Source organism: Eurosta solidaginis, chromosome 1 (assembly GCF_040869045.1).
Source record: "Eurosta solidaginis isolate ZX-2024a chromosome 1, ASM4086904v1, whole genome shotgun sequence".
Lineage (NCBI taxonomy): Eukaryota > Metazoa > Arthropoda > Insecta > Diptera > Tephritidae > Eurosta > Eurosta solidaginis.
This window is the reverse complement of record NC_090319.1, coordinates 374,162,169-374,188,032: the sequence shown is the minus strand read 5'-3', so window position 1 is coordinate 374,188,032 and position 25,864 is coordinate 374,162,169. Positions and strand designations below refer to the sequence as shown.

General features: G+C 36.0%; 1 protein-coding gene across 4 annotated transcripts in view; it reads left to right on the top strand.

Moving 5' to 3' along the window:
- The first annotated feature begins 16,297 nt into the window (after positions 1-16,297).
- Pde6 (phosphodiesterase 6) overlaps positions 16,298-25,864 on the top strand; it is a 232,586-nt gene continuing 223,019 nt past the window's right edge. For all 4 annotated transcript variants that reach the window (XM_067763060.1, XM_067763059.1, XM_067763062.1 and 1 more), the window contains exon 1: positions 16,298-17,959. The gene's annotated coding sequence lies outside the window, so the exon portion shown is untranslated. The remainder of the gene's footprint in view (positions 17,960-25,864) is intronic.

The window sequence follows — 25,864 nt, the reverse complement described above, 5'->3', positions numbered from 1 at the left end:
CAAAAACAAAAAAAAAATCGGGGTTCTTTTTTCTAACTGAAATAGTCGTGACCAGTAAGTTTAAACATTTCCTTTTATTCCGAAATTCGTTATGTCCTGGCTTCACAGAAACCGATGTAGCGAAACGAAATTAACAAAATACTTTTGGAAACTTATTCGAGTGAGCGAATTGATATAAAACAAGTAGCTCGTATTCGAGTATAATAGTAAAAAAAAATATATGAGAAAATAATGCATACTCTCATTGAAATCTCTGATAATTGATAGTTTCTCGCAGGTTCGTATCCCATAGAATAATTTAAGACATATATTCTTATTGGCAAAGACAGTGCTTTTGACTTTTTCTAAGAGAAATTGAAAAAAATTTGCATTTTGGTCAGAATCTCGTTTCTCCACGAATACAGAAAAAACCCGAAAACAGTAAGCAGAAATCTCTATATCATGATCAATCTCAGTATTATTGTTAAGCTACTCTTTGTTTATTCAGTAGACTTCAGATTTCTGGAAATTCACTATAGCCGTGAGGCTTCCATATATCAGAAACTGTTTCTCCTAAGACTTGAAATAGCCGAATGTCACTTTCATTCCATTTAACTGGACTTTGTGTGCAGGCTTTGTGGGGGAACGGTATTACGTATTACCCTAGAAATGTTGATCAATCAATGCGTTCTGGTTCCTTTGGGTTTTTATAATAGCTTTTTGGCCGGTAGTGGATAAGCAAAGTTACCATTTATTCTTCTTCGCGTTTCGGTGCATTTTGTGTCTTTGTCAGGGAGATCTTTTTTTATACATATTATCATTCGAAATATAACTAAAAGTAGTTCATTGGAATGAAGAAACTTACACTAGGCGCCTTTCTTGACAGTCAGTAGTTATCGGGGTGGGTCTTCTAGTAGCTGACAAGCGACTGGGAGGTGTTCTTCCTTGTCTTCTCTGGGTCGCGGTCGCAAGCGATATACTCTAAGTGGCAGCGGTACAAGGTCAACGACCATAGCATCAGCTGACCTTATGACCAATTCAAATGATCTTCAGGTCAATTGGTCTTTTGAACACTTCAAATGTCCATCGATCGACACTTTTGACTTTGCTAGTTATATATTCAAATTTGATATTTAGGAGATTCTTCTTTGATTTTATGACCATTTCGGCAAAAACACCCTAACCATATATAAGTGAATTGAATTACACGCTTGGTTTAAATAATTGTCCTTACTTCAAACGAATCTTCTCCGAACCAGTTTTTAATCCGAATTGGAATGAAGGCTGAAACGGAGATAATAGACTCGTGATTTTTTTATTAACATTTTCAATAAACTGTTAAGTTATTCTTATTTCAGAAAAAAATGATCATCGGACCAGTTTAAATCCAATTTTCACTGCAATGCAACACAAATATGGAAGGAGCAATGCCGTATACTATTTTTAGGAACCCTAAATTTGATAATTTTTACTACCAAATATTTTCGCACAAATTTAGCGGTCTGTATATATTGATTTTTTCATTCGACCCGAAATACCGCGAAATTACTAAACTTTACTGTAAATTTACCAGTTGTTAACACTTTAGTGCATAGAGGTGCAAAAAACATAATTGACCTTTAGGCCACTTGAGAAAATACGCGTGGACTTAATGACTATTTCAGAAAAATAAAATGATTTTAACATTAAAAGCGTTGACGTTGTAACCAAATGAAATTTGACGTTGTAACTATTTCAAATTGTCATAATTTCAATTAACTTGATGGCAATTTGAGTTGGTTAACAGGAAAATTTACATTATGGCCGTTGACTTTATGTCACTTTACCTTAGGACATAGAATGAAGAGGCTTCAAATGGTGGTCTATGCTCACGAATTAGCAAACCTTCTTTGGGAAAATTTCAGAAAACCTTATGCGAGATTAAACAGGAATATCTGGGTTTAGGGACTAGTAGGCCAGAGTAATGCCGAATTCACTGAAAGAAAATAACTGGTAAAATCAACCGAAATACAGGTCAATTCAACCGAAATTTCGGTCAATTTTTATACATCGCAACAAGATGTTGAATCAACTGCGTACAAATCGTTGATTCGTAATTGACCGTTTTAGTAGTCAAATGAACAAAAAAGTTGTTGTGACAGCTTTGTACGAAAGTACCTATGCTGCCATTTACATACATACGTAAATATGTGAATACATAAATACGCATGCCTGCTATATATAAATACATATGTACGCACTTACTAACCGAACTTCAATTATGCGTACATCAAATATGCTGGAACACATTAAACATTATACACTTTATTATCTTGTTTTATTAAACACACTTTAAGCAAATTATATATTTTATAATTTATTTAATTTATAGTTTTAAACTTCGCTTTTCAAATAGAAATGAAAATAGTAGTCACAAAGCTGATTCTCAATTCTTTCAGTTGCAGCTTAGCTCATTCTCAATTTCTTCTCTCGCATGAAGTTGCCACACTTGATTGTGTCGAAAAAAACTTGTAGTATAAATGTTTGACATAACATTTTAAATAGAGAACTTGTAAGTTATAGAAAAGTAAAGAATCAAATCACAGGAAGGTAATGCACCACTGGATTAACTTTACATGTAATTCGGCAAGTTTAATTTTCGTAACACTTTAAGTTGAAACGATTCCAAAACAACTCAAACTTTTACGTTGTCGGAAGCATCAACATTAAAGAAGGATGTTTCTTATTATCTTATTAGATTCGTTCGCGTGAGTGAAAGTTCGTAAAAACTTGAACAAAATGTTACTAACTTTGGAAAAATCCAGTTCGTTCAAACAAAACTTTTGCAACAAGAGGGCGCAATTTTGCCTGTTCCTTGGAGGAGAAGTTGCAAAATTGTATCCAATAAATAGGTGTCCTGGTATCTCATAATTTTTTGCACAGTAAATTCAAAAAAGGGTTTTTCGCTTTGTATTGATAACTGAAAAACTAGTTTTTTGTTGTTTTCCCATTTTGTGTGTTTTTTCGATTTGGTGGTTTTCTTAGTTTGGTGTTTTTTTTTTAACATAAGTATAAAGTAGAGAGTGCAGTGAGCGTAAAACTCTCTTTGAAATTTGCTCATGTATTGACTGTTTATCGCTGATGTAATGAAAATTGAGATCAGTTGTGTTAACAGAAAAATCAGTTAGATTGATTAGGAATCTGTCAATTTTACAGAATTTTGTTAACATAAGAGCGAAAATTTCCCCTCTGTTGAAATGACTAAACTAATTTATTCGTTTGACAAAGAACTCCGTCCAATTAACCGTAATTCGCTCACCGAATCTCCGTAAGTCAAGAACAAAAGAACCGATTTGTTGATTTTACTATCACCATTTCTTTCAGTGTAGCTGATAAAAGAAGTTCAGTGTAGCTAGTCCATTTTCAGAGGAGGTATAGGTTTCCTGAATTTAGGCCACCTTAAAATTGTGATAAATAATATCCCCAAAGGATAATACTACGGATTTATATTTCACAGAACGTGACCATGAATTCCATGAAGAAAAATGTATAGAAAAGAGCTAAAACTATTACGGCCCAGTACAAAGCCCTTGCCATTAGCAAATCCTGGTGATAGTTGGTGGTGTATTGGCTTATAATACGACAGCAAGCCGATTCTTTTCAGCTGCTACTGTCACCTCATTGACACCTTATAGGATGTAAGTCTAAAGTGGCGGTGCAATTTTCTCACAAGAAGAGAAACCTCAACGCGTCAGGTGGCTTACGAAAGATCTAGGCCATTGTCATTATATTGTTATTGATAAAATGTAGTCGAAATAATCTCAGCCAAAGTGAAAAAATAAGAGCTTTCAACAGCAAAAGTGGTTATATATATATATTTATTTTGTTTTTTTTTTTTTATTCGAAAGCAGCAGTGGTAAAGTCGTACATACATCAGCCTTGGATTAGTCCTTTGGAGATTCGATTATATTCAAATCGATTTATTACGCTTTGACAGGCTAGATAAATATTAAGTAATAACACGAATTTATGCGTGGTCTTTATATATGGATAACGCATATAAATTTTGGTACCGATAGGACGCGGTTGAGGGGTTTCGTACAGTGTTTAAATTTTAATATTTTAATACGTGGAGTCTTCAAAAGGTAATCTGCGCTTGGATCCCTGCCCAGCACGCTTTAACCGTTTCGAATTTAAACCAAATATTAAATGTGAGGTCATCTACTGCGTTATTAGTGGGAATTGAAAAAATCAATTTTAAATTTCTGAGTCTCCAAGAACAATCCTAACTTTGAACCCTGTGTGAAACTCTTTAACATTCTCCAATAGTGACCAAAATGTATACGCGATATTTGTTTCCTAAGCTTAAATAACTGAAGGGGTGAGACTAGAAAATATCATTTATTCGATTTGTAAGGACAACTGTAATGATTAAACTTGTGATTTGCTTGATCATAATGCAAGTCCGAGCAAATTTATAGACCAGTTTAAGACACGTTGATACATAAATTCCGCACTGATAGGAAGCAATTATAAATAACAATTTAGTAGTTGTATATCTTTTGAATTTGATATAATTTATGATCGTTAATTACTCATAATATTTTATGATATTTTGTACAATCATTTGCTTTGACCTTATTTGATAACTTTTTATGACCGCACCTTAATTGCAGGTGAAATACCGCATATGTGTTAGTCTGTAAATGACAAGCGTACTATAACGGAACTGTTTCTGTTTAAGACCATGTTTCTAAGTCCGAGTTTAAACTTCACACGGTCGATAGCATACAATTTTTCTGTTCGACTTAGTTTAATCGAGCAAAGAGGCAGGGTTAAACTCCGGTCACATCTTTAACTGCGTCATGCTCCTCTTGATTTTACCTAGAAATTGGCCGGACGGGACCTACATGTTTTATGCCGACTCCGAACGGCATCTGCAAGGCAGATGAGCTTTCACTGAGAGCTTTTCATGGCAGAAATACACTCGGAGCGCTTACCAAACACTGCCGAGGGGCGACCCATCTTAGGAAATTTGTCTTCTAATTGAAAAACCTTATTTCTAAAATTTGGTGTTGCTCTGCCCGAGGTGTGAACCCAGGGCATACGGTGTGGTAGGCGGACCACGCTACCATCACACCACGGTGGCCGCCAAACAATACACCTAGAATGTTGAAATTTGAGGGTTGGACTGATATTTAGACTATTGATAAACAATTTAAAAATTTTTAAATGGGCGTGGCACCACCCACGTGTGGTAAAATCAAGTTTACAAATATTATTAATCACAAATAAAATAACCATTACACCTATCATAAGAAAATTCCGCAGAGTGGTTGCTTTAACTATAAAGAATGCTATGAAGAACAAGTAAGGAAGGTTAAGTTCGGATGTAACCGAACATTACATACTCAGTTGAGAGCTATGGTGGCAACATAAGGGAAAATAACCATGTAGGAAAATGAACCGAGGGAAACCCTGGAATGTGTTTGTATGACATGTCTATCAAATGAAAGGCTCTAAAGAGTATTTTATGAGGGAGTGGGCCATAGTTCTATAGGTGGACGCCATTTAGGGATATCGCCATAAAGGTGGACCAGGGGTGACTCTAGAATATGTTTGTACGATATGGGTATCAAATTAAAGGTATTAATGAGGGTTTTAAAAGGGAGTGGTGGTAGTTGTATAGGTGGTCGCCTTTTCGAGATAATGGCATAAAGGTGGACCAGGGGTGACTCTGGAATGCGTTTGTACAATATGGGTATCAAACGAAAGGTGTTAATGAGTATTTTAAAAGGGAGTGGGCCATAGTTCTATAGGTGGACGCCTTTTCGAGATATCGCCATTAAGGTGGACCAGGGGTGACTCTAGAATGTGTTTGTACGATATGGGTATCAAATTAAAGGTATTAATGAGGGTTTTAAAAGGGAGTGGTGGTAGTTGTATAGGTGGTCGCCTTTTCGAGATAATGGCATACAGGTGGACCAGGGGTGACTCTAGAATGTGTTTGTACAATATGGGTATCAAACGAAAGGTGTTAATGAGTATTTTAAAAGGGAGTGGGCCATAGTTCTATAGGTGGAAGCCTTTTCGAGATATCGCCATTAAGGTGGACCAGGGGTGACTCTAGGATGTGTTTTTGCGATATGGGTATCATATTAAAGGTATTAATAAGGGTTTTAAAAGGGAGTGGTGGTAGTTGTATAGGTGGTCGCCTTTTCGAGATAATGGCATACAGGTGGACCAGGGGTGACTCTAGAATGCCTTTGTACAATATGGGTATCAAACAAAAGGTGTTAATAAGTATTTGAAAAGGGAGTGGGCCTTAGTTCTATAGGTGGACGCCTTTTCGAGATATCGCCATTAAGGTGGACCAGGGGTGACTCTACAATGTGTTTGTACGATATGGGTATCAAATTAAAGGTATTAATGAGGGTTGTAAAAGGGAGTGGTTGTAGTTGTATAGGTGGTCGCCTTTTCGAGATAGTGGCATAAAGGTGGACCTGGGGTGACTCTAGAATGTGTTTGTACAATACGGGTGTCAAACAAAAGGTGTTAATAAGTATTTTAAAAGGGAGTGGGCCTTAGTTCTATAGGTGGACGCCTTTTCGAGACATCGCCATTAAGGTGGACCAGGGGTGACTCTAGAATGTGTTTGTAGGATATGGGTATCAAATTAAAGGTAATAATAAGGGTTTTAAAAGGGAGAGGGCCTTAGTTCTATAGACGAACGCCTTTTCGAGATATCGGCATAAAGGTGGATCAGGGGTGATTCTAGAATGTGTTTGTACGATATGGGTATCAAATGAAAGGTGTTAATGAGTATTTTAAAAGGGAGTGGGGCTTAGTTCTATAGGTGGACGCATTTTCGAGATATCGCCATAAAGGTGGACCAGGGGTGACTCTAGAATGTGTTTGTACGATATGGGTATCAAATTAAAGGTATTAATGGGGCTTTTAAAGGGAGTGGTGGTAGTTGTATATGTGAAGGCGTTTTCCAGATATCGACCAAAACGTGGACCAGGGTGAACCAGAACATCACCTGTTGGATACCACTAATTTATTTATATATATAATCCCACGAACAGTATTCCTGCCAAAATTTCATGGGCTTTTTATTTCGCCCTGCAAAACTTTTTCATTTCATTCTACTTAATATGGTAGGTGTCACACCCAGTTTACAAAGTTTTTTTCTAAAGTTATATTTTGCGTCAATAAACTAATCCAAATACCATGTTTTATCCCTTTTTTCGTATTTGGTATATACCTATGGCATTTTTTTCGTTTTTCGTAATTTTCGATATCGAAAAAGTGGGCGTGGTCATAGTGCGATTTCGGCCATTTTTTATACCAATACAAAGTGAGTTCAGATAAGTACGTGAACTGAGTTTAGTAAAGATATATCGATTTTTGCTCAAGTTATCGTGTTAACGGCCGAGCGGAAGGACAGATGGTCGACTGTGTATAAAAACTGGGCGTGGCTTCAACCGATTTCGCCCTTTTTCACAGAAATAAGTTACCGCCATAGAATCTAAGCCCCTACCAAATTTCACAGGGATTGGTAATTTTTGTTCGAATTATGGCAGTAAAGGTATCCTAGACAAATTAAATGAAAAAGGGCGGAGCCACGCCCATTTTGAAATTTTCTTTTATTTTTGCATTTTGTTGCACCATATCATTACTGGATTTGAATGTTGACATAATTAATTATATACTGTAAAGATATTAAATTTTTTGTTAAAATTTTACTTAAAAAATTTTTTTTTTAAAGTGGGCGTGGTCGTTCTCCGATTTTGCTAAGTTTTATTATGTATGATTAATAGTAGTAGGAGTAATGTAATGTAGTAATAGGAGTAACGTTCCTGCCAAATTTCATCATGATATCTTCAACAATTGCCAAATTACAGCTGGAAAAAATTTTAAATTACCTTCTTTTAAAAGTGGGCGGTGTCATCACGTTGTCCAAAATTTTACTAATTTTCTATTCTGCGTCATAAGGTCAACGCACCTACCAATTTTCATCGCTTTATCCGTCTTTGGTAATGATATATCGCACTTTTTCGGTTTTTCGAAATTTTCGATATCGAAAAAGTGGGCGTGGTTGTAGTCCGATATTGTTCATCGTGTTAACGGACGGACGGACGGACATGGCTCAATCAAATTTTTTTTTGATCCTGATGATTTTGATATATGGAAGTCTATATCTATCTCGATTCCATTATACCTGTACAACCAACCGTTATCCAATCAAAGTCAATATACTCTGTGAGCTATGCTCAACTGAGTATAAAAATTACAGACATGGGTTAAGAACCAAGCCCACTTTTACATAAGGGTTTTTAAAGGGATCGCGAATGAATGAAATAAGCTATATCTTTGCAAAAATTGCTTTATATCAATGGTGTTTCATTTCCCAAGTGGAATTATAACAAGAAAAAGCAAAAATTCAAATTTTTCAAGTTGGGCGTAGCACGCCCCTTTTTTGACCAAGCAATTTTCTATGTTGCGGGACCTATAACTCGAAGAAAAATTAATGAATCGTAATAAGATTGGGTGCACATGTTTTCCTTATAGCGGGAAATATTTCTATTAAAAATTAACGGGATCGATTAAGACCATGCCCACTTTTATATATAAAGGTAGGCCGTAGACAAGAAGAAATAACTTAGCGAAAAATAGTTTTGTATCAATGATATTTCACTTACCAAGTTTTGTTGTAAGAGGAAATCGGCACGCATTTTTTTGAATGGGCGGTGCCACGCCCCTATTCCGACCAAGCCTTACACAACATTTCTAGAGCCTCAAAAAAAATAAAATTTGTCCCTTGTAACAAAATTAGAAAAAGTTGTTAATCTGAAATGAAGTGTACAATTTAAACTCACGCTGAGTATATAATTACACCTGAACTTTTCCACCCTTACTTGCTATGTTTAGAAAATTTAAAACAAATTTTTATTAATGAAATTGGGCCATTAAAACTGAATTATATACTAAACAATAGGCTATCAGGTGTTTTCCAAAATAAGATATATGTATAAATAAAGTAAGCGTTGTTATCATATCGTTTCTCTCATTTTAAATAGCGATCGGAGATAAGTGTCAACGAATTCTATATCACATTTCAATAAGATATCTTGAGTTCAAGGTATACTGTTTACAGACGGAAGGACGGGCATTGATTAGTGCATTTCTTCTTAAATAAATAAACAAACGTTAGGCGCGACAACATCCGAAGAGCTTTTAAGCCAAGCTTCTCTTCCAATTTGTGTCGCACTCCTTTTTAGTTATTCCTACAAATTGTTTTATCCCGGATGAGTTTTCATTGAGAGCTTTTCTTGGCAGAAGTACACTCGGAGTGCTTGCCAAATGCTGGCGAGGGGCGACCCCGCTTAGAAAAATTCTCTTCTATTTGAAAAAACTTGTTTCTAAAATTTTGATGTTGCTTTCCCTGGGGCGTGAACCGAGGCTCTTCAGTGTAGTAAGGGGAGCACGCTATCGTCACACCATGACGGATTGAAACAAAGCTGAACAAAACTATGCTGAAGAAAGCAACTCGGAAAAACGCGAATTGAAATAAAAACAAGTAAGGAAGGTTAAGATCGGGTGTAACCGAACATTACATACTCAGCTGAGAGCTTTGGAGACAAAATAAGGGAAAATCAATATTAAACAAAATGAACCTAGGGTAACCCTGGAATGTGTTTGTATGACATGTGTATCAAATGAAAGGAGTTAATGATTTTTTAAAACGTAGTGGGCCTTAGTTCTATAGGTGGACGCGTTTTCGAGATATGGCAATAAGAGTGGACCAGGGGTGACTCTAGAATGTGTTTGTACGATATGGGTATCAAATTAAAAGTATTAATGAGGGTTTTAAAAGGGAGTATGCCTTAGTTGTATATGTGAAGGCGTTTTCGAGATATCGACCAAAATGTGGACCAGAGTGACCCAGAACCACGAACAGTATTCCTGCCAAGATCCCAAGGGCTTTTGATTTCGCCCTGCAGAACTTTTTCATTTTGTTCAACTTAATATGGTAGGTGGCACACCCATTTTACAAAGTTTTTTCTAAAGTTATATTTTGCGTCAATAAACCAATCCAATTACCATGTTTCATCTCTTTTTTCATATTTGGTACAGAATTATGGCATTTTTTTCATTTTTTGTAATATTCGATATCGGAAAAGTGGGCGTGGTCATAGTCGGATTTCGGACATATTTTATACCAAGATAAAGTGACTTCAGATAAGTACGTGAACTAAGCTTAGTTAAGATATATCGTTTTTTGCGCAAGTTATCGTGTTAAGGGCCGAGCGGAAGGACAGACGGTCGACTGTGTATAAAAACTGGGCGTGGCTTCAAACCGATTTCACCCATTTTCACAGAAAACAATTGTCGTGATAGAATCTATGTCCTCACCAAATTTCACAAGGATTGGTAAATTTTTGTTCGAATTATGGCATTAAAAGTATCCTAGACGAATTAAATGAAAAAGGGCGGAGTTACGTAGTAAACTTTTAAATTACCTTCTTTTAAAAGTGGGCGGTGCCACGCGCATTGCCCAAAGTTTTTCTAATTTTCTATTTTGCGTCATAAGGTCAACGTACCTACCAAGTTTCATCGCTTTGTCCATCTTTGGTAATGAATTATCGCACTTTTTCGGTTTTTCGAAATTTTCGATATCGAAAAAGTGGGCGTGGTTGTAGTCCGATTTCGTTCATTTTAAATAGCGATCTGAGATGAGCGCCCAGGAACCTACATACCAAATTTCATCAAGATACCTCAAAATTTGCTCAAGTTATCGTTTTTACAGGCGGACGGACGGACGGACATGGCTAAATGAATTTTTTTTCACCCAGATCATTTTGATATATAGAAGGCTATATCTATCTCGATTAGTTTATGCCGTTACGGATTACCATTATGCGAACAAAGTTAATATACTCTGTGAGCTCTGATCAGCTGAGTATAAAAAAAAAAGTGAATTTAACCATATTTCAATCTATCTACTAGCTGTTGTGCGCCACTTCCTAAGCGTGAATCTTTGAAATAACGAATCTTTACTTTTATTTTTGGATTTTTTAAAACCGCTTATATATTAAATGCCGCAAATAGCTAAGAAATTTTCGAAGCTAGTTACCGGAAGGCAAGTAATATACAGTTGTCCTAGCATACCGTCACGGAAAACTTCTCACGTATACGTTAAATAGTATAATTGGGAGTTTGGTTATGCCTTGTATAAAATCTCCACAATATATAAGAGCTTTTGCTTCTTTGAAAATTTAGGATGCCCATTTAAGATGTGCTACGTTAACTATCTCCTCTCTATTTAAATGTTACGAAGTACTACTGACACATCCAAGTATCGTTGCTACCACAAAAGGAAAGAGTGAATTGCTACACTGAGGGAATTATCTCACATTGATTATATGGTAAACTACTAACCACTTCTTCTTGGGATATAAACCCTGGCGAATGTTTGGCAGAACTTTCTTTAAATTTCCGCACACAATTCATATCTAGGAACTAGCCCCTGCTTATTTTATGTACATATAAGACGGTATGTCATTCTATAGAAAAGTTCGAACTATCTTCTTGACCTAGATTTAAATACCCTAAAGCAGGGTGCGGCTTGGAAATTTTAAATATTAAGTTTTTCGATTAATATACCCCTGATCGTTTTTAAAATGTACCCTAAATGCGTTACCGAAGGATTTTGTTGGTCGATACGAAAGCCAAGTAATATCGAAACCGCGGCTTTACTTATAGTTTTATTTTTAAGAATACACCTGGGCCACATTTGGGCTGTTATCTCGGCAACGGGTTGAAGTATCTAAAAAACTTTAAAGCAAAGAAAGCTGTGCTGAAGACTTCATACCTTTCATCAATGGGGCTGAACAATAATCTTATCCCAATCGTAATCTCCAAATAATCGTATGCATAAGATAAGTAATATATAGTGAACAGATGTACATACCTAAACGATTTTTAAGATAAACATAAAATAAAAAATGGCAAAAAACCCCCTTATCTGAACGATCGGTTGTAATGGGATATATATTATATATAGCTCCGAATGAAATGATTTTTTCATGAAATCTTCTATGATATATTAGAATATATATCACCAAGTTTCACGTTTTTTTATTGGAAATTAAGGGAGAAATGGCTAAAAATATTTCTATCTCAAAGATCGGTTGTTTGGGATATATACTATATATAGCTCCGATCAAAGTGATTTTTTCAGGATATCTTCTATGATATATTAGAATATACATCACCGAGTTTCACGTTTATACCTTCTAAATTATGGCAGGAATGGCCCAAATCGTCTTATATGAACGATCGGATGTATGGGAGATATATGTTATAGTGGTCCGATCCTACCGGATCCGACAAATGTCTAATATAATTCAAAAATACATCCTTGTGCCAAATTTCACTGAGATATCTCAAAATTTGAGGGACTAGTTTGCGTTCAAACAGACAGACGGACGGACAGACGGACATGGCTATATCAACTCAGTTCGTCGCCCTGATCAATTCGGTATACTTAATGGTGAGTCTATCTTCTATATTTACAAACATCGGACCAAAGTTAATATACCATTTTATGTTCATGAATGGTATAAATTTTATCGACAATCTCCACTTCAAATATGTTACAGAACATTTTGTAGCAATAATTGTATTTTAGGCACACGTTTGTTTAGTTCGTGTGGAATACGGCAATTTGGACAATCATTGGTTTTGTGGCATAGCCGTTCGCCAGGGCGTATGAGTAACCCTTTGGCATGCACCTAAAGAGAAATCCCTTTCCACGCTGAACTAGCATAAGGAATATGGAAACCTTATAACAACTGCAACTTGTTAAAATTTAAAAAATTTGTTTGTTAGTAACACCCGTTGTTTAACCTAAAGCAGATATTCAAACCCACTTGAAGCTTTCGAGCTTTTCGAAGTATTTTATGTACAAAATTACAATGCAAGCTAAATGTGTCTAATTTAAAAGGCTTAACATTTTCGCTGGATTTTAGCAGTCTTATAACATAACGATTTACACATTCACACATTCACTGAAACATATATATAAACATACAAATGTACATACCAGCAGGCATTTCACAGTAAACATGTTTTGGGCGCGCATGGTGACAACCTTCCCCCCTATTTAAGTAGCAATAAAAAAGCTCGTAAACAAATTGAAATACAAATATATATGTTCTCATGTGCAGAAACAATTAGCAGCTTATTAAATGCGTAGCTGTTGTACCAATGAGCATATAATTTGTATGAATGTATACATATGTATGTACACATAACTATTTGCATAGGTGAATGTTATCGGAGCGTGTGCCCCACGTTCATTTATAATTAACGCAATTGTTCTTGTTGCTATTGTTATTGTTAGGTTTGTATTTATAAATATGTCTGTTTGTTATCAAAAGTTATAGCTTTATACATATGTGCTTCTGAACATGCGTTGCGTTGGGCTTAAGATTTGCTAAAGTAAAAGCGTAATGTGGTTAGACTTATGTTTGTGTGCGTGCAAATTAGGTTTTGGGTGAGAGCGCAAGGCACTCGAGAGCATTTTTCTAGCGTAATGTGGTTAGACTTATGTTTGTGTGCGTGCAAATTAGGTTTTGGGTGAGAGCGCAAGGCACTCGAGAGCATTTTTCTAAACTGCGCATTCCCTGAATTTTTATTTGTTACAATTTTATTTAGCTGGTACTAGTTTTATTAGCCTTCCAGAGCCTTAAAGTAATTGTGGAACGTTTTAAATTTTTTATTCTTTTTTTCAAATTTTTTTTATAAGAACGGCAGAAATTTAATCGTAATCAAAACTGGGTACTTCTCCAAATCAGGTACTCTTTTAGAACTGTTTATTTTCGTGAATCCGGTATTTTTTAAGGACTGGTAACTTTTTTGAGCTATGTATTTTTTTAGAGCAGGGTATGCATTTTTAAAACAGGGTGTTTTTTTTTTGCCGGTTAGTTGTTTGTAGAGAAGTATTCTTCAGAACCGGTCTTTTTGTTTTAACCGAGTAGTATTTTGAACCAGATACCAATAAAAGCCGGGCAATTCTTTGAATGAACTGAAATTTTTGAGCCGGTTTTTTTTAATCGGGTATTTTTAGAGCGTGATAAATATATGGAACCGGATAATTCTTAGATCCTGGTATCTATTTAGAACCGGGTACTTTTCTTATAACCAGCTAATTCCATGAATAGAATACTTGTTTGGAGATGTGTATTTTTTTATAGCTAAGTACTTTCCGAGCACGTTACTTTTAAGAACCGGGAAAATTGCTAGTCGCATTCCTTTTCAGAAACGGGTAGTTTTTTGAGCCGGGAGCTTTATAAGAATCGAGATCTTTTTCAAAACCGGATCTTTTTCAGAGCCTGGTACTTTGTGAAACCGGTTACCCTTTTCGAGCCAAGGTGCTTACCTTGGCTAACGAACGCTTTTAAAGTCGTGGGATCTACTGACAGTAATAAGCCATTGTACAGATAGGTAATTTTGAACGAATATCAAGACAGTGGATTCTTCAACCGAACTTAAGAATATTTAATACTTAGCCTACTTGGCTGAGCCTATGTATGTGCACTTGCAAAGCATAAATTCAAAGTATGAAAAAATTTTTGCAAATTGTAGTCCACTGTTCTCATCGAATTTCAAACAGCTGATTTTGAAGAAATCTTTTATCACGAGTTGAAAATATACTTAATGAGAAATTTTGTAAATATGCGCGCATGTATGTGATATAAATGTGCCAAGCGAAAAATCATATGAAAAGCGTGAGTAATACGAAATATAAGAGTCAGATAACACCAGCGTATAAAAAATAGGCGCAAATAGTTGCCGGATCTGAAAAAAAAATGCCGAAATAAATGGCAGAAATATTTACAATATTATTAAACCATTTCCAATAACTTCGTATCTACTCGAAAACTACTAATAAAGAAGCGAAACGAAGACCGAAATCAAAACTATTACAAAACTGACGGCAAGATCAATAAGAAAAACCCGAAAAAAAAATTTGGAACGAAACCGAAATTACTTAAAAGGAATGAAACTAAGCCGAAACCGAACTCTGACGAAAGAAAAAATTTCACCGAAGAAGGAAAAAAAAGAATCTGATTCGAAACACTACGACACTACACTACAAAACGGATATTAAATGCAAACCGAAACACTTGGCCAAGCCAAAATTCAACCAAACGAAACAAAAGCTAATTTTTAGGAACGCAAGTAAAAGTGGAATAGAAACCGTTCAGAAGAACGAAGGGATTCAATGGGTTGATAAGCGCAATTCACAGCTTCCGGAACCCAAGTGTCAAAACCACATAGGGGAGACGAAGCTCGTTACAAATATGAATATATCATACACATATTTAGCAGGCCAAGCTCTGGCGACGGGAGCGTGTCATTATTCTGTATTACAAAATTCTGGGTGACAAAATTCTGTAAATTGGAAAAAATTCTGCTCGAACAAAATTCTGCTTTTTTAGAATTCTGCTTTTAAAATTCTGCTTTCCAAAATTCTGCTTTCTAAAATCCTGCTTTTTCAAAATTCTGCATGTTTAATTCTGGAAGTCTAAATTCGGGAATCATGGCATGGCGTAGCCGGTGTTGGATCGGCCAAGGGTTATTTTTTTAAAGTACGGCCGAAGGCCGCCTACGCAGAAAGGTATACTACGCAGAAGGACATCACCGTGGCGGTAACCACGGTTATACCACACACCCGGACTTGGCATGGCGTAGCCCAGGGTTATTTTTTATAAGCGCGGCCGAAGGCCGCCTATGCACAAAGGTGTTCTACGCCGAATTACTGTGCATGGCGCACTTTTTCAAAATAATTACATGACCTCTTTAACATTGTTTACATTATATTTTAATACAGAATTTTGTAATACAGAATTTTAAGAGCAGAATGTTAGAAAGCAGAATTTTAAAAAAGCAGAATTTTAAAAAGCAGAATTTTGTTTTTAGAATTTTGTACATACAGAATTTCGATACCAACCCTCTGGCGATAACAGGTTCTTAATAGAATTAGAGGGAGGGCAATGTAATGGCTTAGAAGGTTCAATGTGGTAATACTATATCGTTAGCGAGATGGTCGGGCTAGTACTTTAATGATGCTTGTTAAGGTAATGGACTGAATCTATGTATAGCAAAGAAGCATCAACATTGATTGAAAACTTGGGGGAGCATCTTTATAGTTACAACAACACCAACCACAACGAGAACGAAGTCAGAAATGCCACTTTAATTGAAACGAAACATAAATTGTTATTGAGGAATGGTAATCAAAACTTCAACCGGAACACTTTGAAAAATAAAAACTAAAAGCGTACCAAAATCGGAGACAATTTGCAAAACCAAAACCAAAATCTAATATTTTTCTTTGTTGTGACGAAACGACGCTGAAGATGGAACAATGCCGAAACCAGTTTGTCTCAAAACCATATTTGACAAGGAATAACAGCAAATTGTTCCAAAATACTTCAGTTTTACTGAGTTGCAGTAGAAACTTATTTTGAGCGCAAATTCAGTGGCAACACCAAAGCTTTCGCTAACCCCTAAAATAACGGGGCTGAAGCGAAGTCAAGAGAGAGATATTAAAACTGTTTGAGTAAAAAGAGTCACCTACTAGCTCAAGCATAACACATTTTCACATATACTAACAAATGTGGTATGCGTTTATTATAACGGCACTAGAAAACATTGAAGTACAGCTATGAATATTGAGAACAAAAACAAAAAAATTTTAACAGTTGCTATAAAAGGAGGTTTACACGCACACAAACAAAAGAATGCTGAGTGACCGTGAGTGAGTTCAGTTTCAACTTTGGTGTCGCCTGAAAATGTTGTATACCGGAAATTAAGCTGCGGATGCGAAATATGACCGCCGGTGAATTTGTAGCATAGAAAATTTTTGCATAATCAAAATAGAAAAATTTTAGCTAAAAATTAAGAGATGTTGTTTAAAAAAAAATAATAAATAAAATATGGAGAAGTGTGTTTAAAATGCGGTTAGCGGAAAAATTAAATGAATGAAAAATTCTATAAATATTTTGTAGATTGTGTTGGAAATTTGTGTAGAGTGAGAGTGAAAATTTTGTAAAAAGCTTTTGTAGCAGAGTTTTTTTGTTTTGTTTTTTTTTTTTAGCTGACTGCATTCTATATATGTATATGCATATATGTATGTATATAAGTTTATAAAACAACGAGCGAGCGAGAATTTTTGCGTGCAAGTGACAAGCTTACGCACCGCATAACGGAGTACTAGACTAACTAAATAGACAATGAGTGAGTGTCAGACTTGAGGGCTGGTTGTATATTAAATAAGAGGCAGGGGGTATATATAAAGAGGATGACGGCCAGCTGTAAACAAACGTTAATTAAATTGCATTTAAATGTGTATATATAAATCCGTAAGTGTATATGAGTGGACGCGCTAATATCTTTAGTTCATTGAAAAACTCAACTGAGCGCCCATAAACACTGCCACAGCTACATATGAACAATAACAAAAAATCAAATGCACACATACCTATACGAACATCTTATCAGCAAGAAAAAGTGAAATATAAACTAAAGCTAAATAAATAAAAAAAAAATATATGAAAAAAACGAAATCAGTAAAGAAATGTTATTAAAAAAAAAAAAAAACAAATACAACTGCATATATGTTTATGTTCACGTTTATGACAGTAATAAAACAAAATAAATAAATAATGAAATTTAGATGTTAACAAAATAAAAAAAAATTGTGTTGAAACAAGTGCAAGTTTACGTGCAAATAGTAAATAAAATAAATGAAATCACTTTGAGTAAACAAATAATGAAAAAAATAATAATAATATAAAACAGTGGCATCGTGTGTTATGTGGGAGAAACATTAGCAATTCTGTGTTGAAAATTAATAGTAAAATAAAGGCATTAAATTAAACAGCGCAAAAAAAATTAGCAACGCACCAAAAAAAGTCATAGCAACGTAAGTAAACGGAAGCAGAAAAAATATAATTCATATTTTTTCCTAGTAAGGTAATTATCATATTTAATGTTTTACGCGTGCTTTTGATATAAAAATGAGGCAAGTCACACAGGATCTCTGTTACAGCTTGTGCCCACGGGCGCCCTAGAGACTATTCGATTTAGTAGAATATCTTAGCTTTGGTTAAGTGGAATTGTTCGAGCCGTTTACATTTCATGTAGAATGAATGCGTCCGCAGTCTTGACAGACATTTGTTTGCCGAGTTTTGGAAACTGAGAAACCGCATCAAAAACCAGGTCTGTATTATAAAATACCAGATAATTCGGCTAAATGCTAAAATGAAGGAAGATTACTTCGCAATGGGGGCTGTTTGAGGCCACCAGATCAGTGGACAGGAGCACGCCACAGGACGGTGTAGTATGACCTCTGCGGTGGACATTGGTTACCAACTGCTCAGGCGGTTCGATGAAGTATCCCTTAAACTTGCGTACGCAGATGACGTTGCAGTTGATATAATTAGAAAAGCCTAACAACAGTTAACTCTTTGATGGAACGGGCACTTCGGGATATACATACCTGGGCATCTAATATCCACTTCACCGCCAATGTATAAAACACGCATGTGGTCTTAAGGTCACTAATTGGATTAGACCTACGGGTGACCCTGAAGGAGAAATGATTCACAAAGTATCTAGAAGTTATTATAGATACTCTGTGGTCGTGGAAGCTCAAACTAGAGAAGACAATGAAGAACGCCTCCACGGCAGTGTAAGGTTGTAAAAAAACGCCGCTATGTACGTGGTGCTATCGCTCTCTCTCTCTTCTTTGGTATTTACAGCGATTGTAAAGCCTATCCTATACTACGGAGTCCTTATTTGGTGAACGGCTATACAACGGAACTCGAATAATTCAGACTATCAATGCTTGGCATAACGGAAGTCCTGAAAACAACATCAGCACTGTAGGCCTTCTGGCGTCAGATGATTTTTCAAATAAGGCCTCGTCAGTGAAAGCAGACTTAGAAAGTGCAGATTGTAGAGTAGAGTATGTGTTGTACTTGTTCCTGTGCAGCTGTTCCAGCTATGTGAAGTTACAGAGCTGTCAGATAAAGAAGTAGCAAGTAGCATATCGAAAACTTTCAGTGTTTGCCAAGAGAACGGAGTTATTTTATTACACACTTGCTGATTATTAGCCTAAAGTCTATGTTAGGATCACCGAGTAACCCATCCAAGGTTATGACAGCCCCTTTTTGATATTAAAACGCTTTTACATTAACTTTTCCCGGGCAAAGCAACATCAAAATTTTAGAAATAAGATTTTTCAATTAGAAGAAAATTTTTCTAAACGGGGTCGCCCCTCGGCAGTGTCTGGCAAGCGCACCGATTGTATTTCTGCCATGAAAAGCTCTCAGTGAAAACTCATCTGCCTTGCAGATGCCGTTCGGAGTCGGCATAAAACATGTAGGTCCCGTCCGGCCAATTTGTAGGGAAAAATCAAGAGGAGCACGACGCAAATTGGGAGAGAAGCTCGGCCTTAGATCTCTTCGGAGGTTATCGCGCCTTACATTTATTTTTTTTTTTTTTTTTATTAACTTTTTTTATTTAATTGACACTGTGGGCAGTCCTTTAGAGGTTTAATTAAAAGATGTAGTTAAAAACTTAAATTTTTTTGGATAAATGCAAACAACGAATAAGGACGTGTTACCATGCCGACTCTTAGTTATCCAGACAGTGGTAGTTCACTCCTTGAATTCAACTATCCTTTAAGGGCTGTGTTGTGTGTATGTTCGGTTACTCAGACATGAGGCATTTAAGTTGTTGGGTAAAAGACTTTAAAGTTGGTATCACGGAACAATGTTCATTTTATTACTTGTGGCCTTTCAAACCAATTTGATCAAAGGACTGAAACTCCGCTCAAAAAAATTTTATATTGTATGTTGCTAGCAAAGGAGTTGACACAATTTAATTGTTACCGCTGATACAAATAGGGGACGAGCCACTGAAATAAGTCAATAAAATCAGAAACTTCACCTGTAGTAAGCTTTATGAACTTTTAAGGTGTTTTGTGCACTCGTGGATTTTATACGCAGTCGCCATGGTGTGGTGGTAGTATCCACTGCTTACCACACCGAGGGTTCTGGGTTCAACTTTCGGGAAAAATTACATCAAAAATTTAGAAAAAAGTTTTTCAATTGCAAAAAAAACAAAAGTTTTCTGATCGAAATCGCCCCTCGACAGTAATTTGGTACACATTCCGATTATATAATTCTGCCATGAAAAACTTCTCACTGAAAATTCATTCACCGTTCTTGTCACCTCCCATAAAAATCAAATACTTAACATCATACATATATTTTCGAAGCCATTGGGTTCAACTCTAAAACTTTACATCCGATTGCTTGAAAGTACAAACTTGAATACCTCGTTCCTTCACCTTTTTATAAAAAAAATTACACGATTCACTTGAAATGTGGTGCTCAAATATCCTTTTTCTTAGGTTACGGTATGGCATGCCTTTTACCATGGAAATAAACCAGAAACGACCTGTTCGATAAAACATTCTTTAAGATACGGCCTGTGTTTTGCCAAAACTTATATTGCTAATACTCCGATGAGGGGTCGACCTTTTATCGTATTTATGGCTAGTGAGAGAGAAGAATAGAGGCAGTGGTAAATTGGGCAGGATGAAGGAGAAGGTGATGCGGGTGCAGAGAGGGACCGGGATAGGTAAAACCAGATTGAGTGGAGAGGGAAAAGTAAGAGGGATAAGGTAAGGGAGAGGAAGTGGAGAGGACAGTAGAGACTTAAAGGTGGAGAGAGAGGTATATGTATAGTTTCTTAAGAAAGAAAGGAAGTTGTAGAAAATGTTGTGCAAAAGTTATTGGGAGAAAGGCTAGCGGAATGAGAAATGTAAAGGCGTTTTCTTTTCTAGACAAAAATTTTAAACTCTTAAATTCTAACTTCAAAATAAGATTCTAGATGATCTAGCTCTATAAAATGGTTGAATTTCTAAGGAAAGGTACCCCTTTTCTTATTAAGTAAGAAATATTTTCTGAAAGGAACACACAAATCACAGAGCTGAAAAGCAACAGAAGGCGACACAATTTTCAGAAAAGAAAACGCCACAGTTATTCACCATAAGTTTTCACTAAACCAATTAGTTTTTTTATACTCAGTTGAGCAGAGCTCACAGAGTATATTAACTTTGATTGGATAACGGCTGTTTGTACAGGTATAAAGGAATCGCGATAGATATAGACTTCCATATATCAAAATCATCAGTATCAAAAAAAACTCGATTGAGCCATATCCGTCCGTCCGTCGGTCTGTCCGTTAACACGATAACTTAGTAAATTTTGAGGTATCTTGATGAAATTTAGTATGTAGGTTCCTTGGCACTCATCTCAGATCTCTATTTAAAATGAACGATATCGGACAATAACCACGCCTACTTTTTCGATATCGAAAATTTCGAAAAATCGAAAAAGTGCGATAATTCATTACGAAATACGGATTAAGCGATGAAACTTGGTGGGTGAGTTGAACTTACGACGCAGAATAGAAAACTAGTAAAATTTTGGACAATGGGCGACTTTTACAAGAAGGTAATTTAGAAGTTTTGCAAGCCGTAATTTGGCAGTCGTTGAAGATATCATGATGAAATTTGGCAGGACCGTTACTATTATTACTATGTGTCGGCTTAATAAAAATTAGCAAAATCGGAGAACGACCACGCCCACTTTTTAAAAAAATTTTTTTTAAATTCAAATTTTAAAAGAAAAGTTAATATCTTTACAGTATATAAGTAAATTATGTCAACATTCAACTCCAGTAATGATATGTTTCAAACAAAATACAAAAATAAAAGAAAATTTCAAAATGGGTGTGGCTCCGCCCTTTTTCATTTAATTTGTCTAGGATACTTTTAATACCATAAGTCGAACAAAAATATACAAATCCTTGTGAAATTTGGTAGAGGCTTAGATCCTAGGACGATAACTGTTTTCTGTGAAAAAGGGCTAAATCGGTTGAAGCCACGCCCAGTTTTTATACACAGTCGAGCGTCTGTCCTTCCGCTCGGTCGTTGACACGATAACTTGAGCAAACATCGATATATCTTTACTAAACTCAGTTCACGCACTTATCTGAACTCACTTTGTATTGGTGTAAAAAATGGCCGAAATCCGACTATGACCACGCCCACTTTTTCGATATCGAAAATTACGAAAAATGAAAAAAATGCCATAATTATGTACCAGATATGAAAAAAGTGATGAAACATGGTAATTGGATTGGTTTATTGACGCAAAATATAACTTTAGGAAAAAGTTTGTAAAATGGGTGTGACACCTACCATATTAAGAAGAAGAAAATGAAAAAGTTTTGCAGAGCGAAATCAAAAGCCCTTGGAATCTTGGCAGGAATACTGTTCGTGGTATTACATATATAAATAAATTAGCGGTATCCGACAGAAGATGTTCTGGATCACCCTGGTCCACATTTTGGTCGATATCTCGAAAACGCCTTCACATATACAACTAAGGGCCACTCCCTTTTAAAACCCTCATTAATACCTTTAGTTTGATACCCATATCGTACAAAAAAATTCTAGAGTCACCCCTGGCCCACCTTTATGCCGACATCTCGAAAAGGCATCAGCCTATAGAACTAAGGCCCACTCCCTTTTAAAATACCCATTAGCACCTTTCTTTTGATACCCATATTGTACAAACAAATTCTAGAGTCACCCCTGGTCCACCTTTATGGCGATATCTTGAAAAGGCGTCTACCTATAGAACTAAGGCCCACGCCCTTTTAAAATATTCATTAACACCTTTCATTTGATACCCATATCGTACAAACAAATTCTAGAGTCAGGCCTGGTCCACCTTTATGGCGATATCCCTAAATGGCGTCCATCTATAGAACTATGGCCCACTTCCACTTAAAATACTCTTTAATACCTTCCATTTGATTCACATGTCATACAAACACATTCCAGGGTTACCCTGGGTTCTTTTTACCACATGGTGATTTTCCCTTACTTTGTCTGCACAGCTCTCAACTGATTATGTAATGTTCGGTTACACACGAACTTAGCCTTCCTTACTTGTTTTTCAATAATACGATTTTCTGAAGCTTTAGTTTCCCTGCGGCAGCAATGCGTTTTCCTCATAGAATTTTTAGTTTATTTTTTACTAATATCTCATTCATCAATATAAACCTAAGTACATATACATACAAAAGTAATCTCAGGTGCTCAAATTACAATAACGTAATAATATTTGAGCTTAATATTCCTCAACAACTTTTTTTCCTGTATCTGAACTTGTACACTTCTATAAGTAACAGCAGTTGGGTACTTCGAAAAGAAGAAACTTAAGAGAATATATTTAAGTACATCGCGTAAAAGCAGCGACCTACGTAACAAGTTTTCTATTTACCGTTGCCTTACGCAACGAGCAACGAAAAAAGCAAGCAAAAATGCAAAAAAAAAATAACACGCATAAATACCAGCCACATTTGTATTTTTTCCCATTTCCTTACCGAAAAAAAATTCCAAATTTATTGGCTTATTTTCGTGTGTTTTGTTCTTTTGCAAAAAATTTGCTTACACGCAAGTTGACATTTTTTTATCCGTTTTTGGCCAACGTAGTTGCTGTTATAAGCATTGGCTGTCACGCGGTTTTTATTTTTATACCTTTCATGAAAATGAAATGGTATATTAATTTCGTCACGAATCCCAAAATTGTAAGTCATTAAAGGAAAATAGATAGACCCTCCATTAAGTATACCGAAATAATCAGGATGAAGAGCTCAGTTGATTTAGCCATGTCCGCCTGTCCGTCTGTCTGTTTGTATGCAAACTAGTCCCTCAATTTTTGAGACATCTTGATAAAATTTGGTGAGCGGGTGTATTTGGGTGTCTGATTAGACACTTGTCGGAACCGGCCGGATCGGTCCACTATAGCATATATTCTCCATACAACCGAAAAAGAGGATTTTTGTCATATCTTCCTTAATTTATCAGATTGAAGCTTCAAACTTTACCATATACTTTCGTATATTCCACATATTGTTGTCTGAAAAAATTTATTAGATCGGTCGTATATATAGTATATATCCCCACAACCGATTGTTCAGATAAGAAACTTTCGTAATTACTGCCCTATTTTAAGAGCTAGAGGCTTCAAATTTCACCAAATGCTTACGTGTATAGCATATATTCTTGTCTGAAAAAATCATAGAGATCGGTGGTATATATATTATATACCCCATATAAACTCTAATTTTTGCCCCCTTTTTACGGCTAGAAGCTTCAAAATTCATCAAATTTCATCAAATAGTTACGTTTACGTCATATATTGCTGAAATACGTGATTCGTATTCATAGTTTTTACATGCAGACCACAACAAACCTGAAAGTTTGTATCCTCACACAAAGTACCTACCTATTTTTTATTATATATTTATCTTAAAAATCGTTTAGGTATGTACATCTGTTCACTATATATTTCTTATCTTATACATCCGATTAGTTGCAGATTACGAACGGGATAAGATTATTGTTCAGCGGCATTCATGAAAGGTATGAAGTCTTCGGCAAGACAGTCCCGTCCTTACTTGTTTTGTTTACAAGTATTCACATGCATACAATTTACATACAAACAAATATTCTTGCATATTAAAAAAGTAAACACGAGCTGTGAGTCGCAGTGAAGTGAAATATCCATTAAATCACATCGCCTTCTTCCTCTTCCTTATTTGTATGCTACCAACTGCCCCGCTTATATTCTACTCGGTCCTACATTTTTAATTCATTCTCCACTTGCTTTAACTCGCATGTCATTTTCAAGCTCTCCAGCTTAAAGCTGTCTGATTTTTTTTTCCATTTTGCTATGCTCAACTTCGATCCCTGTGCTATTTAACGTTTCAGCAGCGCGCTTTTTTGTAAATATTTTTGTTCCCCTTGGCAGCGCTCGAAATTCTTTTGTTTTACTTCCTCCCCCATACTTTGCTTTTGGTAGCATTCCCAAGTAGTGTTGCAGTGGAATTTACAAAAATATTTCTCTAAATTTGATATGGAAATTTTTTTCCAAGGAAAATATAGAAACGGAAGAAACTAAATAGTAGAAGATCTGAGCATTCTAGTTCGGAACCATCCCGAGCGAAATATTTTAAAATGGTTTCCTCCTTTTGTAAATGCAGAAGGAAAGTCCGCAGGCAGCAAACATCGACTCTTTCGGTGGGGTCTAACTTTGGCCAGCGCCCAAGGCTTGCGTATCTGTGATCAATCGATTATATGAGTGATACACCATCACCTTGGTGGGATTGAATGCCTGTCCAACAACACTTTTATTCTACTCAACGCCAAATTCGAGTCAAACAATTCTTCGGAATTAGGATATCAACCACTGCCACGACGACGCTGCCGAAGGGCCTATTACAACTGACTAAACCCGCGTACGTTGCGGTACTGACTTCAAATAATTTGGCCAGACTTTTGCAACAGAAGCTACTCCCGCTTGAGTATCCTATTCCAGACCGCCGACCTTCTTCTTCCGTGGTCAAGAGAATGGAGCAGGTGCACTGATTGATGTTATTATTGTTGTGTTAACAGTGCTTCGTCCCACTCAATGGATGCAACCTCTTACAAACTTTCATCTAAATTTTATAACTTGATTCCAAGGAAACTAGCAGTTTCAACAGGGATGAACCATATGGAAATTGGTTTAAGAGGCGCAGGTTCCACATTATAATTGATAAGATGGTTGGTGTCATGTGCATGCAGGACGTACACTAAGTATATTGGTGTTGATTCGGGACAAGAGTTTAACCTCTTAGAATATACAAAACGAAGTTGGGCCAGGGTGACTCGTGTCTCCTTTAGTAGTGTACTTTCTTC